Source organism: Triplophysa rosa, unplaced genomic scaffold, assembly GCF_024868665.1.
Source record: "Triplophysa rosa unplaced genomic scaffold, Trosa_1v2 scaffold15_ERROPOS267728, whole genome shotgun sequence".
Classification (NCBI taxonomy): Eukaryota; Metazoa; Chordata; class Actinopteri; order Cypriniformes; family Nemacheilidae; genus Triplophysa; species Triplophysa rosa.
This window is the reverse complement of record NW_026634163.1, coordinates 253,409-267,728: the sequence shown is the minus strand read 5'-3', so window position 1 is coordinate 267,728 and position 14,320 is coordinate 253,409. Positions and strand designations below refer to the sequence as shown.

At 38.6% G+C, this 14,320-nt stretch overlaps 1 pseudogene; it reads left to right on the top strand.

The window, feature by feature from the left end:
- Nucleotides 1–8: 8 nt before the first annotated feature.
- The window catches only part of LOC130549720 (NXPE family member 3-like), a 42,625-nt pseudogene continuing 28,313 nt past the window's right edge, over nt 9–14,320 (top strand).

The window sequence follows — 14,320 nt, the reverse complement described above, 5'->3', positions numbered from 1 at the left end:
CCGGTTGCAAGTGATGTTGCTAGTGCAATGAGAGACGATGTTCAAGGGTTGCTATGCAGTTTCTATGATGTTCTGGGTGATTTCTAGGCCTTTGATAAGGTATTTTGCTGGTTGTAAGAGTGTTGCTATGTAGTTTCAATGATTTTCTGTGTGATTGCTCGGCTGCTGTTAAGGCATTCGGGTGGTTGTAAAAGTGTTGCTATGCAGTTTGTGTGGCGTTCTCTGGGTGGTTGCTAGGCCGTTGCTAAGGCGTTCTGGTGGTTGGTTTTGGCCTAGTGGGGAATTTGTGGCCTGGTGGTTAGAGAGTCAGACTGTAACCAAAAAGTCATGGCTGCCCTCTGCTCCGAGTGTGTGTGTGTGTGTATGTGTGTGTGTACGACTTGCAGTGCATGTGTTCACCACTGACACGATGGGTTGAATGCAGAGGTCACATTTCGGTTATGGGTGACCATAACTAAAAATAACTGACAAATAGGTAACTTTTAATACACAATATCAGGACTGCCTGATGTGATGTTTTAAATACCCCCCCAAATGTCATATAAGACATATAAGCTGTTTTTATATATCCATCTTAGATTTTCCATCATACAATATCAGGACTGTCTGATATTGTATATATTAAATAGATGCCCCTCAAATGTTCAATTTATGCTGTTTTTTCTATATATTCAGATAGGTGTTAAAAGGAAACTACCTGTTTTGTGAAAGTGATTTACCTGAGAATCATAGTGTACCATCTCAGATTGTCCATCATACAATATCAGAACTGTCTGATGTGGTGTTTTTAAATAAAAGTCCCCTGAATATCCTAAATACAGTGTTTTTTATATATTCAGATATGTGTTAAAAGGAAACTACCTGTTTTGTGGAAGTGATTTCACCTGAGAATCATAGTATACCATCTCAAATTGTACATCAAAACAATATCAGGACTGTCTGATGTGGTGTTTTTAAATAAAAGTCCCCTGAATATCCTAAATACAGTGTTTTTTTATATATTCAGATATGTGTTAAAAGGAAACTACCTGTTTTGTGAAAGTGATTTCACCTGAGAATCATAGTATACTATCTCAGATTGTCCATCATACAATATCAGGACTGTCTGATGTGGTGTTTTTAAATAAACGTCTCCTGAATATCCTAAATACAGTGTTTTTTATATATTTAGATAGGTGTTAAAAGGAAACTACCTGTTTTGTGAAATTGATTTCACCTGAGAATCATAGTTTACCATCTCAGATTGTCCATCATACAATATCAGGACAGTCTGATGTGGTGTTTTTTAATAAAAGTCCCCTGAATATCCTATATACACTATTTTTTTCTATATGTTCAGATAGGTGTTAAAAGGAAACTACCTGTTTTGTAAAATTGATTTCATCTCAGATTGTCCACCATACAATATCAGGACTGTCTGATGTGGTGTTTTTAAATAAAAGTCCCCTGAATATCCTAAATACCGTGTTTTTTATATGTTCAGATAGGTGTTAAAAGGAAACTACCTGTTTTGTGAAAGTGATTTCACCTCATAATGATAGTATACCATCTAAGATTGTCCATCATACAATATTAGGACTGTCTGATGTGGTGTTTTTAAATAGATGCCCCTCAAATGTAAAATGTATGCTGTTTTTTCTATATGTTCAGATAGGTGTTAAAAGGAAATCAAAAAGTGGGGCCATTCCAACCATTAAAACTTCGCTGGTTCAGATTCGCAACCTGTAAGTATATTTTTATTGTAAAAGACGTTGTTACGGACTAACGCGAGTTGAGTTTGTCGTGTGTTTGTGATCTGCAAATGCAGACACGCGCGCAACGTGAAAAAAGACAACATAAGTCCTAATAATCAGTGATAATGTTCCCACTAGAGGCAACAAATGTCGTGTTTATAATGTCTTTTTATGTTTAGTATTTATTTTGGGTTTATTGTCTTTGTTGAGTCGCAACGAGACGTGGCGTAACATTGGTTGATCAAGAAGGGCCAAAGCGCTCGCGTTATTTATACCATTCCCTGCTGTAATGCGAGCTTGTTTCTATCTCACACAAACTCTGTATGATGTATATGGTTGTTTGTTTATAGTCTTTATAACGTCGTATATAAAAGGTAAAACAGGTAGCTATAGTTTTTAACTATTTAACATCATATTTTTTTAATAAAACCTTACCAATCCTTTACATCGTTCTCTAGTTGTGCTGGCAACGTTGATGTATCGGCTTGATCATCTTCACTTTTCGTATCAGATTCGGGCTCGAATTGATATAAGGAAGGACCGATGACATTTTATCACCTGTCAGTACAATTGCGTGGGAACATGATGTTCCGAATATGGTAAGAGGCGTTACATTTCCGTGTATCGCTTGCAGTATTCGACCAATCACTACGCACTGGTTAACTGGCCAATCATAGCACACCTCGCTTTTCAGAGCGATGAGCTTTGTAAAAAATCAGCGCGTTTCAGAGAGGCGGGGCAAAGAGGAGATACAAACATGCACGGTATGTGGAAAATAAAGCGTTTTTTAACCTTAAATCGTATGTACACATTGCATTCCATCTAAAACAAACGATAATATTAGTTTTAGCCCTGTCATATGACCCTAACTTTTTTATTCTATGTTCATGCTTCATGTTTTATCACCACTGAAGTGCAGATAGTTTCATCAAAAATACAACATTTTGAACAAAAAACTGCCAAAATACATTCAGATGTCATATTCTTTCAAATAAAACCTTCAAAAATAAATAAACATTGAAAAAATATATAAAACAAATAAAATGTAGGCACTGTATTTTATCTTTGAGTGGTAAACTGTGTAGCAATTCCCAGAATGTAAGGGGACGGCACAACCTTTGCATTAGAATGAGGTCTCACTTCGCAAACCCTTACGTGTACAAACCCTACATCTTCTCGTCGGGTGTTGCTTTTTGGAAGTGGACGCTATCGGAAGAAGTGCATGGACGGCAAAAAGGACATTCACCCTATTTTTAGGGTTAGTGTTGTATGGTGCTCTTGGAGTGTTTTCAGTTGGAGGGTCATCTCTTTCTTCCCCACCTCCAGCCTGCCCTTGCTGGTCCATGATTTTACAACACTCTGGATAAAACTTAGAGTTCTACAATTACCTTGTGGGTTTTTTGCTTTGTAAATCACAAAAGCGTTGAACAAACTGATCTGGAACAGATACGTAACACATTTCTTTGTCCACCTCTGTGACTTCTGTACAAAGGGGTAGTACCCAATATTTTGATCCAATCCCGTCAACTCCATTCATTGCATTATTGTATTCCACAATGCATGCTGGTTTTTGCTTTGCAGTTTTGTCTTGGTGGCCCCTCTGCCATATCTCAACTTCTTCCATGTTGTTCTCATGGCATGTTGTGACCATTTTCACTGTTTGTTTGTTTGTCTCGCCACACCAATACCATCACATTTTCACTGTGACGCATGACTGTTTCCCCAATCCTAAGGTAAGCATTTCTGAGATCTCGGATGACTGGTGGTTCACCTCTGTTTTTCCTAATTGTACCACAGACATGGGTTTTCAAATCAAGTAGGTGCTTACACAGTGGCACAGAGTTGTAAACATTAAATAATCTGTAGCCATGACCTGCTAGGCGATCAAGAAGAGAGACAACGGTATTTTTCAGAATAGGGCTTCATGTTGAAACAGTACCCCGTTTCAGAATCGCACAAGATGTAGGATTTTATTCCATATTTGATGGGTTTTTTAGGATTGTACACCCTGAAAGCTAGGCGCCCACGCCAAAGAAGCATACCCTCAGCAATTGAAATGTTTGTGTATTTATCTAAGACTCATAAGAGTCTTAGATTACAAAGTACAGACTTTGTACAGCCTGTCAGTGTCATTGGTTGGCCTTGCTGTATTATCATTGAAGTGAAGAAATCTCCATATGATTTCAAACCTGTTGCGAGACATGACCTTGCTGAAGTAGGGGGTAGCTAACATTTCATCTGTAGACCAGTACATATCAAATTCGGGCTTATGAACGATACCAGTGAGAAAAAACAGCCCCAGGAAGGTTTTCATTTCTGAACCTGTGACAGGCTTCCATGCATGAATTCTAGCATGCTGTGAAGTACCATCCGTAGCCTGAATACACTGATCTGCATACAGATTGGTCTGATCAACAATGTTCTGAATCAGTACATCAATTGAACAGAATGAACAGTTCAATAAAGTCTTTAGGTTCTATTGAATCAAGAGCAGCAGCATCACCGAGACGCCCAGGATTTTCAGTGAAGGAAAGGTTTTTTGGCTGCCAGTTCATTTCATGCCACTCGTGACTAACAGGTTCAGGATTTTCAGCTGGTTTAGGATGGTTCACAGCAGCCCATGTCTGGTCCCCAGCAGGACCATGTTGATGTGCTTCACGTGTCCGACCTCTGCCTTGTTGCTGTGTTCTACCTGTAAATATGAATAATTGAAATTGCTTTCAATGAACAGACAGACACGCACGCACTTATCACTACATCATATGTACACCAAATCTGTACAAGGAGGAGACACTTTTTTGTCCATTTCCCTGTCTGTCTTACCTCTCTTCGCTCTGGCACGTCAGAGAGGAGGAGACCTTTGCCTTGAATCTCTCCACGAAGTGTCCGAAGAATCGCTGTCTGAGCTATCAGTGTCCGCGCGTAATAACACAGGTAAACTTCGTCTTCGCACAGATCGACGGGTTACCGGTCTATCCACGACACGATGAGAAGTTTCTGTGTCTGGAAAATCATCTCCCTCACTAACTTCCTCACTTACATCGTCCCGTTCAGATTCAAAATGGTCAAAACATGATTGATCGGAGTCTGAGTTCAACAACACCTCCAGTGCCTGTTCAGTTGTAAACCTCTTCATTTTTGGGGGGATGATCTACATTTTCTCTGATCCTCCCGTAGTTTTGTTTATGTGGATCGTCTTTGCATTCGCACTCGGAAGTCTCGTAACTCATTCTGAGCATGCGCAAGGGCTTTCCCTACCGTACTACACATAGAACACGGATTGCCGTAATAACTCATCTTTGGCGGGGAAGCGTGGTCTCTTAATTGACGAGATATCTCATCAATGGCGGGAATAGAGTTAAGAACAAGCAGGTTGTCCTGTCGCGTTGTGCTGGTGTAGACACGGTGTAACATAGCACTAGTGATTTATTGGTAGGCCTACTGCGACCCTAGAAGGTTGCTGCCTTCGAATTGGGACACAGCTATAGACTGTCATATGTCACTCTGACTTCATTTCCCATAACCCTTTGCACACACTTGCAACCAATCACACAATCCTTTATGAACCGTTTCATCAGACATGCGCACCTGGACTGCCGTTAACTTCTGGTCTGTGTTTGTTTATTGGTCTGTATAGTGTCTAATAATATAACTATTTATATTATATTTAATATATGTTAATATAAATTTATATTATTATTTGAATGTATAATAATTGTATTAAATTTTACATTTAGCAGGCGCTTTTATCCAAAGCGACGTACAAAGTAGGGGAAAACAATAGAAGCAATTTGTGCAACAAAAGAACAACAATACAATACAAAACAAAACTGGTCTCAGTCAGCCTATCACAGTATACGAAGCTAAGAAATTTTGGGGGGGGGATAGGAAAGTAGAAAAGTAGAAGACTGTACTAATGGGTCAGATGTTGACGGAAGAGATGTGTTTTTCTACATCTATTCTTAAAGACAGCTACAGAATCCGCTGATCTTGTTGCAAGAGGGAGATCGTTCCAGAGTCGTGGAACACATCCGGAGAAAGTGAGTGAGAGTGATTTTTTCCCTTTGTGTGACGGCACCACAAGACTTTGTTTGATTGCAGATCGCAGGGATCGGGCAGGTACATAAACGATTTGTTTAATTTTGTTGTATGTTAATTTTATTAAATAAATTTGTTGAATGGGTCCTGTAGTTTAGTCGCATTTAAAGAAACCGTATGGAATATTGATATTGAGTTTGATATCGCAGTCTAAATTCAAAATATTGGAGAGAGGATTAGCCAAGTAATGGTTCTTCACGGTTTCATTTGCTTGTTATCAGAAATGATCTACAGGCACTCTATTTGCAAATGTGTCCCAGAAGTTAAGAGCAGTCCCCGAACGTGCGCATGTGTAGTTGCTTTGAAACTGTTTAAGCAATTCACCTTCTGTTATTGTTTGCGTTTATCGCTTCGCCTAGTGATAGCAGCGTTATGGAGCCTGTGCCTATTACCAGAGTTTAGTTTGGTCTTGTTTTCCACATGTCTAGAATCTCGCTTTAGCACTTTGGATTACTTCTTGAGTCCTTTCCCTTGCTGTTCGGACCCTGTTTGCTCCCGCCTGGATATTTGCCCATGTACCTGGATACCCTTCTGTGCTTTATTGTCATAGCAAGCAGAGCAAACAACAAAAATCTTAAAGCAACTAGTGGCGTTACACAGAACACATAATAAAGACAAGTCATGAGAAAATGTATTTTCATATACAGTGTTTTTCATTGTACAACAGTTTGGAAACCTGACTGTCTAAAAAGAACTCTATATTTGAAAGGTAAATTGCAGCAGTTGCTTTACTAAATGTGTAAAATGCCCCAATCTCTAAACCTGAACTGAACATACATTCATTTCAACAATTAACAACTATAAAAGAAAACTAAAGTGTTGTTTTCTGCTGAACTGAGATGAACAAATAGCAGCATCAAGTTGTGATTGATCATCCTCTGATAACATTTCAGCTCTTCTTGTGGCTGTTGCAGCTGAAAGGGGGGTTTGTTTAATATTTTCTTTTAGTTCATGTCTTTATTTTCCTTCTAAATGTGTTTCACACGCAGCCTTCATGCACTCTTTTACTATTTCCCCATCAGTAAAGGGCTTTTTATGTTTTCCTAAGATCCACTGTATTCTTAATGAACATTCGCTCGTTGTTGGGTGGTGAGTGAGGGAGGACCCATGTAGATCGCTACTACTGGGCTTTGAGCTAATATATTTTCTGTGTCCTTACCTCGGACTGCTGTGGGTAAGTGTAGTAGTGTCTATGTCTAGTTTCATAATGCCGTTTAACGTTTCCACTTTTGACAACCGCAACAGACTCCGAGCAAATGAGACAAACTGGCCTCATGCATGTCGATGCAGGAAGAATAAATGCAAATCTCTCGACTCATTCATCTCGGAAAACATGGTTTTCAGTGTCATCTTTTCTAACTTTTGAAAAGGACATTGTTTTTCAGTCACTGAAAGTTACATCTGTCTGCGCGCTGTGCAGCGAGTCTGTCTAGGCGGTCTTCTCTCCATGACGTTGACGTCTGTAGGTAGCAACGGTGTGCATATGTCAACTGTCCGTGGCGCCGTAGCACCCAAACTGCTACTGAGCGGACCTTGATGTTCCTGGTATAAATTTGATTGCATTAGAAAATAATGTTAGGCGTTCATTTATTTATTACGTCAAAAGGCTTTGAGGTCCGGACAGACGCATCTCGCGGTCCGCATTCGGACTGGAGTCCACTAGTTGGTGACCCCTGATATAGGCTAATAACATCCTGGAAGAGAACATGAAGCCTATATTAGATCAATGAATCAACCAGTATTGTCATATGTTGATATAGTTACAAACTATAAACAAAGGAAGTTAAAACTATGTTGCAAATTGTTGAATCAATTTGCAAAACCAAAGCTGTCAAATTTGACATGAACTCACTGGTAAATAAATGCTAAAATGCAGGCCAGGAAACGGGATAGTTATCCTGTTAAGCATACACTATTTCTATCTCTTTTTTTATACCATTATATAACTTTGGAAAGATTTAGAAATCTATATTATTAGTAAACTTTCTCTTCAATGACAACAAAACGAGTGAAATACAAATCCTGAAAAAAATCTGTTGGATTAACATGAAAAAATTATGTACATCGGTTGCACATAATAAAGTTATGTTTACTCAGCATAATTTCATTATGTTCCAAGTTGCCGAATTTATGTTTGTTAAACAAACATGATTTTGATATGTTAACGTTTCATGTTTTCATTTAACGTTCTCAACATAAGTGTTTTTAGTTCATGTGACATAATATTTTCTTTTATCTCTAACAAAATATGAAGTTAACCAAGCTTAACAGAAATTCTAATTCAAAAATGTAACCGCCCACTACCTAAGCAAAGGCAACGCTTTTTTAAACAATGGTAACCACAAAACTTAAAAATATAACAAACTCCTCTAATTCTCAAAGATAAATGAACATTAAACCCTACAAGTGTTTCTCTTTACTGAAAAACACATAAAACAACACTTAATTAAGAAAATAACTCTCAAAATGCAGTCTTACGCAAAGCATGCTGGGAAATATAAATCTTCTGCCTATTTGTAACAATTATATGTTAACACAACACAAATCATTTATGTAGTGCCAACATGAATGGATTAAGTTACATAACTGAACATGAAAAAATCATGTTGTGACAAAATTGTACAAAAATTATGTTGATTTAACTTATTTAAATTAATCAAATTGGACAAGCATCAAAAATCCTTTTTTTTCTCAGTGTACCTACTGCTATGCGTCCAGCAGTCCTCTTTTTTTGTGGGGGGGTCTAATCGGAAGTGAGCATCCTTGTGCCCTACTCACTTTAAAGGGTAATTCCTTGATCTCTGGCATGTTAACTATGGAAGCATATTGGTAGCTATTTTCAATTTGAAATGCAATATGCAAAAATGGCAATGCAGTATGTAAAATGACAATGCAAATGTCTATTTAAATAAACATTTTAAATAACATATGTGCAACATTAGGTGTAAAATAAAAATTCAATTATATCAATTACATTTGTCAGTTCCTACACTAGTTTTAATATGTTATTTAAATTGATATTTTTAACGCTCTTTAAGTTGCAAAATTAAAATGAAAATGCATTCCCAGGATTGATTATATATGTTTAAGATAGTCAAGCAAAACTGTAGCAAAATGAAAATTCAAATGTTATTTTCCCTAAATTCATTACTATTAACAGGTCGAACATTTCTGATTGCATTTTCATTTACACACAGCGCGTTGGGTGTTGCAAAATTCAATGTGGACTTGAAAATACATTTCGAGCTGGCCACTCCCCCTCCCCGATACAGCGTCATTGTGTGAGGGCGGAGCCAGCATCACTTGTTATGTGCATGGATCATGTGCGGCTGCAGAGCTGATAAAAACATTAAATTGCATGCACACGAATTGGAGCACACAGACAAAAATTACTTGCGTGTTTTTTAAGATTATTACGTGTCTGTAGTGTTGGCCGATATTCAATATAATCAGATCGTTCGATCGCCAGCCTGTGGATCGCCGATACTCGATAGTATCGAGGGGCGGGGCAATTACACATTTATCTATGACAAGCTGGATTTGTGGACAAAAACAGTAGCTTATGTGTCTAAAAAATGCTCATGTGTGACTGCAATTAGCATTCTATCAGAGTTTAAGTTCAGTGCAGCTGGCAACATTGTTACTTACCAACCTTTTAAACAAGAGAAAGTAAACTATTGCTATAAGTCAATATCATTCATCCAAATGCGTCATTGATGCCCGTGTGCGCTGTTATTACTTGATTGCCAAACGGGAACAACTCGTGCGCTGGTTTTAAACCCTCACGCGCATAGCAATTCCTGAGCCCGAGCCGCGCGCATCACAAGCTCTCTCGTGCACTGAAAACACATTATAAACTCTCTCTGGCGCGAGGAAAAGCCCGAGCCGCGCGCATCACAAGCTCTCTCGTGCACTGAAAACTCAAAGCCCGCACATTATAAACTCTCTCTGGTGCGAGGAAAAGCCTAAGCCGCAAGTGCAAGTGCATTGCAAGCTCTCTTGCATGAAGAAATGCGCAATGCGCATTTGTAATATTGATTTGCAACATATATTGGCAAACAGCCAACTATCGTCTAGGGAATCAGCTATCGCCGATAGGTCTGAGGATCGTTGATACACGATAGTATCATCTATCGGAACAACCCTACGTGTCTGTAGACGATAGAACTAGTAGCTACATTGCTAGAACATCTCGTAGAGAATTCTCTGCCTTATCAAGCGGTGAGCTTGCCTGTTGAATGTCTCATAATCACTATAGGCTAAGTTGACTTTCTCATACGTGTTTTCATCATGAACACATTCAGTATTTTGATTATTGTCGTTTTTGTCATAATATCTTCACACAATCGTTCAGAAATGGTCGTTTTGTGAGACCACTCTTCAGTAACTTCAGTTATCAAGTTACACTGCATCTGTACAACACAAACGCGATCCATCCACATGTACTGTGCTACTTTTGTGCTGGAGGCAGTGTAAGGGGAGAGATTACTCACAAATATTCATAAACATTGCCAAAGTGGAGATCTGCCCTTACGAAAATTAACCTTGGTTTCTAATTCATCCGGATGCTGTAGTTTGAGTTTGGGCCTTGACAGACCCACTGTAACTCGATTCCTGAAGTTTCGGAAACGTTGAGCCACAAAAACAGTTTCTGAATGATTCTGTTAAGATATTGACTAAGACAACAAATACTGAATGTGTTTATGATGAAAACGTGTATGTGCAAGCGATTTAACGCTTTTATCATCTCTGCAGTCTTACGTGTTTTAAACACCTCAAAACAACAAAGGTTACGAGTGATACTGGCTCCGCCTTCACACAATGACGCTGTACCGGGGAGGGGGCGTGGCCAGCTCGAAATGCATTTTCAAGTCCACATTGAATTTTTCAACACCCAACGTGCTGTGTGTAAATGAAAATGCAATCCCAAATGTTTGACCTGTTAATGTTAATGCATTTAGGGAAAATAACATTTGAATTTTCATTTTGCTACAGTTTTGCTTGACTATCTTAAACATATAGAATCAATCCGGGGGAATGCATTTTCATTTTAATTTTGCAACTTAAAGAGCGTTAAAAATACCCATTTAAATAACATATTAAAACTAGTCTAGGAACTGACAAATACAATTGATATAATTTAATTTTGCACTTAATGTTGCACATATGTTATTTAAAATGTATATTTAAATACACAATTGCATTGTCATTTTACATACTGCATTGCCATTTTGCGTATTGCATTTCAAATTGAAAATAGCAACCAATATGCTTCCATAGTCCTTAAGGACGAAGGTTGGGAACCCCAATCTATTTAACGTTACACATTGTTCCTGTAGTTGCATGAAATTGCTCAACTTAATGTTAAATGTAACTCAACTCAACTCAACTTTATTTATATAGTGCTTTATACAATTTTCATTGTTACAAAGCAGCTGTACATGAGACATATTGACTATAAGCAAAACAATTAAAGTTGTACCTGTAAAAACAAGAAAAAGGTGAAAACACAGAAGACAGACATACCCACATACAAAACACTCCACACACACAATATGCACACGTACTAACACACAGACATAGACACACACACACACACACACACACACGAACGCGCAGACACACGGACGCGCACACACACACACACGTACACAGATAAGTACGCACACACACACACACAGACACGCACGCACACACACACGCTCAGTGAGAGCACACATTTAAGATAAAGGAGAGAGAAGCACAGGTCAAATATAGCAGACTATAAATTCCTATATGCAATATTAATTGAGTAAAACTTTAAAATTCTAAAGCAGCCCCCCCCGGCCAGCAAAAAAACTGTATGCAAACGGTGGCGAGGAACCCAGAAACTCCAATCGAGAAAAAAAACCTCAGGAGAACCCAGGCCCAACCAGGGATTCCAGTTCCCCTCTGGCAAAAGCTGCTGCCTCTGCACAAGCTCGACAGTGCTTGCACAACAAGGCTAAATAAAATAAATAAACTTACTAATAAGGTAAATTATAGTTTTAAGATTATCATTAATAATCTAATAGCATTTGAAATTTTGTGGTGAAGACGGGTCAAGTGACCGCGTCCTTTATCCAGCTCTATCATCTCAGCTCTTGTCAGGTAGCCGCTTTCCATTCTCTGCTCTACCATCAGGTCAGGCCATGAACTGCATCCTGCTCGCTGTGGTAACCTTGGAACAATGAGACAAGACTGGCTGAGAGTAGAGTACTGTTCTGCACTCTTCGATGCAACAAGTACATCAGTTGTGTTTTTGGTTCCGGTTGATCTAACTAGTGCAGCCTAAACCCTCAGAGGATTTATATTATGAAAGTGTAGTGTATGCAAGATGCGTCTTTAGTCTAGATTTAAACTGACAGAGTGTGTCTGCCTCCCGGACAGTGCAGGGAAGACTATTCCAAAGTTTAGGCGCTAGATAGGAAAAGGATCTACACCTGCACTTGAAATTCTAGGTATTACCAACTGACAGGACGCCTGAAGCGTATGCACGTGAAGGACTGTAATACAAGAAGGAGTTCACTCAAGTACTGAGGAGCTAAACCATGTAGGCTTTATAGGTAATAAGCAAGATTTTAAAGTTAAGCGATGCTTTATAGGTAACAATTATACAGTTTTAGTACAAGGAATTGACAGAACCGGGCTAATATGTTCATACTTTTTTGTACGTGTAAGAACTCGAGCTGCCGCGTTTTGGACCAGTTGGAGTTTTTGTAATAAGCCTGCAGGGCAGCCACCTAACAGTGCATTACAGTAATCTAGTCTTGATGTCATGAATGCATGAATTAACTTCTCTGCATCTGACATTGACAGCATATGACGTAGTTTAGATATATTCTTAAGATGGAAAAACGCAATTTTACAGGTGTTGGCGACGTGTCTCTCAAATGACAGATTACTATCGAATAGAACGCCAAGATTCTTTGCTGATTTCGAGGGTTTTATGGAACATCCGTCAATAGTTAAGCAGTATTCTTGGTTGTTACGTGTCACAAAGAACCTGTGATTAGAGACTATTATTTTGGAACGTTTGGGTTTGAAAAACTTTAAATGACATAGTATAAGAGAAACAAAAGACACAAGTTTGGATTAATATTTATTCATGTTACATTTCAAATTCATATCTAAACAGTGGTACTTACGTCTTGGGTCATTTTCCATGTGATACAGTCAAACCCGAACATGTGTATAAGTTGCCATTTTATCTGTCTTTTTCCCGCCTGCTAGAAGGGCAGCCCAACTGTTTAGTTGAATGGGGGAAATCAGTGGTCTGAATATTTGTTTGTAAAATGGTAAATGTTTATTTGTTTGAAGTAATTGTATTATTAGTGTTTTATTTCTTTGCATTTGCAATGTGGAAATGTGGAAATGTATTTGTTTATTGGTGCCAGTATAATACATTCATATGGTTTAAGATTGTTTAAAACCCCTTTTTGTGTCCTGGGTTGGTATGAGCCCCATAAGGGATTGAGTTATTTAAGACTGCCTTCAGTAGGACTAAGGAGGGTTGGTAGTAAGAGCTCGTTGAGTGAGTGAAATAACCTGTTTAAGTAAATTTACCAGTTTGGACCAATTTTTGTATGTATCCGAACCTTTGTGAATTTGATGAACTTTTGATGGGACATTCTTACCGACATGGACTATTTGTTTATATTTTTGAAACTATGGACTTGAATGAACATTCTGCATTTCCTGAGGATCTTTTCTCCAATTTTTGGTTTCCACCTTGTAAATAAACACCTTGTTATCCTGTCACCCAGTTGCACCTCTCTTTCCGTTGGTTCATCCGGCGACCTTGCAGCAAGCTGTAAGAACTTCGACCTTAAGTTTTGTTTGCCTGTGGGAGTCCTTGTAACATTACGTATAGCAGTTTTTGGTCCAATAAGTAACACTTCTGTTTTGTCCGAGTTCAGTAATAAAAAGTTGTTACTCATCCAGTTTTTTATATCGCCTATGCATTCCATTATTCGATGGAACTGCTGTGTTTCATGAGGCTTCGAGGAAATATAAAGTTGAGTATCATCAGCATAACAGTGAAAGCTAACTCCGTGTCGCTTTATTATATCTCCTAGAGGTAGCATGTATAATGCGAAGAGCAGAGGCCCTAAGACTGAGCCCTGTGGTACACCGTACTGGACTTGCGATTTGCGTGACACCTCATTGTTTATTGCTACAAATTGAAAACGGTCGGATAAATAAGATTTAAACCATTTCAAAGCTATTCCCTTAATGCCGACATAATTTTCGAGTCTATGTAGGAGTGTGCTGTGGTCAATGGTATCGAATGCAGCACTAAGGTCTAGCAGCACCAATAACGAGATACAACCTCGGTCAGACGCCAATAGCAGATCATTTGTAACTCTGATCAAAGCAGTCTCTGTACTGTGACATGCTCTAAATCCAGACTGGAATTCTTCATTGATGTCATTCCTTTGGAGGAAGGAGCATAATTGAGTTGAAACTAC